The sequence below is a fragment of the Bison bison genome, unplaced genomic scaffold, assembly GCF_000754665.1.
Source record: "Bison bison bison isolate TAMUID 2011002044 unplaced genomic scaffold, Bison_UMD1.0 scf7180017864461, whole genome shotgun sequence".
NCBI classification, from domain to species: Eukaryota; Metazoa; Chordata; class Mammalia; order Artiodactyla; family Bovidae; genus Bison; species Bison bison.
Window position 1 is genome coordinate 3761798 of NW_011495023.1, and position 6000 is coordinate 3767797.

Genomic DNA, 6000 nt, shown 5'->3' on the forward strand with positions numbered 1-6000 from the left:
TTTTCACGTTCTCTAAGAAGGCCCTTGTGCCAGTTCTGGATCTCTTACCAGGTGTGCCATAACATACGGCTGTCACAGGTGCCCGATAGATCGTAATAAATGTGTAGGATTTATTTTTTGCTACGCCTTTGGAGAGGCAATTATGGTGACTTCTTGTCAGATGAAATGTTAAGCCAAGCTGTGTAGAATCGGGGCAATTTATTGTCAGCAGGCAGTGAAGTGTAATTTTAAACCCTTGCCAAGAGGAGAACAGGTGTTTGCTGGAACCTGTGGGAACTCCTCTCCTGCTTGTCAATCATAGAGTCAAGCCCTGCAGTAAACAGTTCTCGGTTAGTAACACCAGGTCGGTAGTTACCAAACCAATAGGGCCCCATCTCCGAAGGCCATTTATTTAATTCTTTTAAGTCAGTTCTCTTATTTCCATAATATTCTGACCACACCAAAATTTTACCAAGCTGCACTAGATTTTATGAGTCAGACCTCTCACTTCTTGCTAGGTACCTCCAGGGTAGCCATGGAAACCACCCTAATGAGTAAATATAAACCTGGTGCTTGTGCCAAAGGTGAGTAATTTGGATCTGGTAGTAGCCGGAAAGCTATTTTTAGGGGAGGAGGAGGAGAAAATGAAAGGGAAAAAAGCATTAATTATCTTTCTTCTTTATTTTCTTGTGACTCAATATTTTTGCCTGAGACAAGAGTGGAAGGGGGAAACAGCAGCTTTGTGAAGTGTTTGAATCCAGATCCAGGGCAAAAAATAAGTCTTATTGCATCAGCTTCTCCTTGAGCCTTTTACCTTTTGAAAAACAGTGTTAGTGATATGAAACACTCTAATCATCTTTTCTTCATATATAATAGCTCTCTTTGTAGGAATAAACCTTACTGGGAACAGTTTTTGTCCACAAAAACATAATTGAGGTTTTTGGTTGTGCTCATAATAAGCCCTGAATGGCAGGATTCCTTCATCTCCCAAAACGTTTTCAGAGAGGGGCTTCCCTGGTGGCTCAGCAGTAAAGAATCTACCTCGCAATGCAAGAGACATGACTTTGATCCCTGGGTGGGGAAGATCCCCAGGAGAAGGAAATGGCAACCTGCTCCAGTATTCCTTCTCTTTTTAAAATTTATTTATTTTTAATTAAAGGTTAACTGATGCATAATATTGTGTTGGTTTCTGCCATACATCAACATGGAGGAGCCATAGGTATGGCAGTGTCCTCGCCCTCTTGAACTTCCCTCCCACCTCCTACCCCATCCCACCCCTCTCAGTTGTTATAGAGCCCCCGTTTGAGTTCCCTGTCATTCAGCACATTCCCACTGGCTATCTATTTTATATATGGTAGTGTATATATTTCCATGCTACTCTCTCCATTCGTTCCACCTTCTCCTTCCTCACTCCAGTATTCTTGCCAGGAAAATCCCATGGACAGAGGAGCCTGCTGGGCTACAGTCCTTGGGGTCACAAAAGAGTCGGACACAATGTAGTAACTAAACAACAACAAAAATCAGTTAGTCTTCAGGGAAACAACGTCAAGACACGCAATGTGGGAAAAAGGGAAGAAGAGAGAAGAGTCTCTGAGGCAACATTCTTAGGCACATCACTGACTTGGTATCTAGAGGTCATTTGAGAAGTGTGACAAATATCCCCACAAAAAGAATTTATGGGTCATTTTGTTCCATTCTACAGTTCGTGGGATCACAAAGAGTCAGACACAGCTGAGCAACTAACACTACTTGTTCCATTCTAGTTCAAGTCCTTACTGAAAATAATAAGATGTTTTACAGCTTCTTGCACCAAATATTTGAATGTACATGCTTTCTTTTTGGCCCCACGTAGAGATCCTGCTCAGTTGCTTCAGTTGTGTCTGACTCTTTGCGATCCTATGGACTATAGCCCACCAGGTTCCTTTGTCCATGGGATTCTCCCAGCAAGAATACTGGAGTGGGTTGCCAGGGCCTTCTCCAGGGGATCTTCCCCACCCAAGGATCGAACCCAGGTCTCCTGTGTCTTCTGTATCACAGGTAGATTCTTTACCTCTGAGCCACCAGGGAAGCCCAGGTAGAGTTCAGGTTATTTCAAATAGCAGATTTTCATACATAGCAAAAACAAATTTTCTGAGTAACCATTATAAATAAATGGAGCACACATCCCAGAGATTCAAAAGTACCACTTTGGTCTTCGTGCAGACCTATAGAACACATGGGAGAATCACACAGGCAAGGGGTTTTCTCAGGTGAAAAATGCCTGCCTGGTATACATGTCTTAACTCAGTGGTTCCCAAAGTGAGGAGCATAGCATCACCTGAGAACTTACTAGAAGTGTGGAGTCTCAGTTTTCTCCCACCCTAGGTCTACTGGATTGGAAACTTGAGTGGGCACCAGCAAGCTGTGACTTAACAAGCCCTCCAGGCAATTCTGATAGATACTCAAGTTTGAGAATCACCGCCTAAACTTATCTTTACTTTAGGAAACCCCCCTCTCATTTCCTGAGGCCTGAACTTAATTTATTTCAGTCTAATAGCATCCCAGGTGGCTCAGTGGTAAGGAACTCACCTCCAATGCATGAGATGAGGGTTCAATCCCTGAGTCGGGAAGATCCACTGGAGAAGGAAATGGCAACCCACTCCAATATTCTTGCCTGGGAAATCCCACGGACAGAGGAGTCTGGTGGGCTACAGTCCATGGGGTTGCAAAGAGTCAGACATGACTTAACGACTAGACAACAACAACTCTAACTCTAGCCAACATTCCCCGTGCTCTAATTTGTATCATAGTGTGTGCCAAGCACTTTACATGCATTATCCTGTTCTCAGAACTACCCTGTAACAGAAAGTCTATAATTAGCTTCATTTTAATGATGAAGTAATGGATGCTTATGGAGAGAAATTTTCCCGAGGTTACACAATTAGTGAGCAGCAGTGACTGGGGTCCAGCCTGTTTCACAATTAAATCTGTGCACCTAACGAACAGAACTATATCTCTGATATATTTATCAAATGCAAAGTCGTGAACGCTTGGGTTAGAGTAAAATTGTCTCAGACCCAGTAGGATCCCATTTTATGTGGGAAATTGATCTGTCTTCGCCGACTTCCTCTGTGTACTGACTCACCTAGAAAATATTGCTTTTGTTCTTCCTTAATCCAGTTCTGTGGCTGCTGTTAAAATCAGTCTCAAAATGCACCTAACTCCTGGAAGCTTTCTCAGATTTTCTCTGTGGAATGGATCATTTCTGTAGGCATTTGCTTTCAATTTTTGTTGTCTTCTGTTCCTGCAGGTTGGTGGGTTTACGCTATTTGCATGCCTCCTACATCGAATCCCTCAAGTGAATTGCAAATTCTTCCAAGAGAGGAACTATATCTTTTATTGGTGACTTCTCTCAGTTTCCCAGCAGGGTTCTGTACCTGGTAGGCTTCCAACAAGGCTTGTTGTCTAACAAGGATATTTATAAACTCTCTTCCTAGTCCTTGAATACTGTTTTAGGTTAGGTTAAGGAGGAGCCCACCTGAAACACTGCTGTGAAATAGCAAAAATGAATTAGAAATGCTTAGTCAAAGTACCAAAACTGGAGATAACTGTTGTTTTTTAATTTGAGTTTCCAAACACCTTTAACGCAGATTAAGATGAATTTCAAATGTTTCCATGAAGTACCCACTAGGATTGCATAGTCTTTCCTCTCCCTGTTGCACCCACGCACCTGAATTTATTGAAATGATTCTGTTTGCCTCAAAGGGTTTTGAAGGGAAGAAGGAGATGGCAGAGTTTTTAATGAACTCACTCTCCATCCCATGAAAGGGAGCTTTCAGAAAAGACTGTTTTACTTTGTTGTTTTAGTCTAAGTTATGGGACAAAAGTTTTAAACTCTAAGTGGTAATTAAGATTTTTATCATATGAAGAAGGAATTCCTACTAATGCCTTTTTGATATCTCATCACATGTGTTTATGCAGATTATCATTCCTTTATGGTCCTTAGAAGTCCATGCATTTTTATTTAAATATAGTGATTTGTAGAATTTCTAAGTTTTTCTATGCATATACACACATGTATAATATTTTAAATGAAAAATAGTCTTATTACAATAGAAACAGGTTTATTGTAGATAAAGGAAATAAACAAATACAAATACAATAAAATAATCCAAATACATTTTTCTTTCCCATGTGATAGACTTATTGATATAAATTAGTATACATGTATATAAACAAATACTCTCATACACACACACACACACACACACATATAAAGTCATAAACATTTTTAATGAAAACCACATTCTACAATGGTGGCTCAGTGGTAAAGAACCCACCCACCTGCCAATGCAGGAGACGCTAGTGATGTGGGTTTGATCCCTGGGTTGGGAAGATCCCCTGGAGGAGGGCATGGCAACCCACAGCAGCATTCTTACCTGGGAAATTTTATGGACAGAGGAGCCTGTCGGGCTATAGTCCACAGGGTTGCAAAGAGTTGGACATAACTTAGCAGCTAAACAGCAACAATTCTACAAAATGAACTCTGATATATTATATATGATATGTGTTATCCTTTCCCAGTGTGTGGGGTAGACTATTCTGACGTTCAAGAAGTCTGAAGTGAAATAAGCACCTAAAAGCAGGAGACGGTACACAAGAAAATAGTTTTCCAGATTTCTGTGAGGGCTGCTTTGTCTGGAGAATTGGGCAGCAGGGACAGTCCAGGCCAAACAGTCTTTGGGAGTATTAAACATAGTTCTCTAAGTTACTTGTACTTTCTCCCTAAATTGTGTTAGAGTAATCTGATAGCCCTAAAGTAGTATCAATAATTGACGTCCCACTTCAGCAACTTTCATTAATTTTGAGCACAGAGGAGGAGGATTATGCTCAGTGCTAACCTCACTGAGGAGGTCAGTGCTAACCTCACTAAGCATGGACAATAACTGCTTTCCTTGTCAATTTTCTTGCTCTGGGTAGTTGAATTAGAAATACCCCTTATCTTACCTAGAAGAAAACTGCACCTGCCTGCCTGACAGATTTCCTCAGACACACACACGCTCTTTGAATAAGGAAAAAAAATTGAATATGTATTTTCCCACACAGTAATTTAGAGTACATAAGTACTCATTTTTCCGTTAGTAAAAGTCTCCCTACTTAAAAATTTTCAGTGAGAAGTCAGCTGAGTTGTTTATAGATGCTGTGTCCTAAAACTTTTGAACCTCTTCTCTTTTACGGGGTATTATAATTAAACAGCAAAGTAGAAAGCAAATTTGCTTAAAAGATTAATATCTCATGGATGTTTAATCATGAAAGACCAGTCTAATCAGTTTCTACAAGACCACTACTTACCCACCCCATCCTGAGAGATTCTAAAGCAAATAATCTGCATTTGAATTACTATCTGTTAAATTCTTTATCAGGGCACCAAAATATGCATTTAAAAATATTCTATATACCGCAGTTTAGGAGAGACATGAATTTTAATGAATTTTTGAGCAACTGACCAGAAAGCAAATTGTGTCTTACTCAGAATTTTTGACTGAATGGCAAACCTAGACCCTAGAGCTAAATGACAAGTGAATTCTACTTAAAGTTCAAGTGCTTTGCTGTTGGATCTAGAGGAGGAGTATCTTGTTCTGGGATAGCCAACCCTCTTGTTTAGTTGCTCAGTCGTGGATGACTTTTGGGATCCCATGGATCCCATAGCCTACCAGGCTCCTCTAACCATTGACTTCTCCAGGCAGGAACACTGGAGCAGGTTGCCTTCGATTTGGTTTAACAAACATTTGATTAGTGCTTGCAGTATATGAAGCATTCAGGTATGTAACCCTGCTGCTGCTGCTAAGTCGCTTCAGTCATGTCTGACTCTGTGCGACCCCATAGACAGCAGCCCACTAGGCTCCTCTGTCCCTGGGATTCTCCAGGCAAGAACACTGGAGTGGGTTGCCATTTCCTTCTCCAATGCATGAAAGTGAAAAGTGAAAGGGAAGTCACTCAGTCATGCCCGACTCTTAGCGACCTCGTGGACTGCAGCCTACC

At 41.0% G+C, this 6000-nt stretch overlaps 1 protein-coding gene across 2 annotated transcripts in view; it reads left to right on the forward strand.

Annotated features, from left to right (window-relative positions):
• PLXDC2 (plexin domain containing 2) overlaps positions 1-6000 on the forward strand; it is a 425372-nt gene that overhangs the window by 26754 nt on the left and 392618 nt on the right. The gene's annotated exons all lie outside the window — the stretch shown is intronic.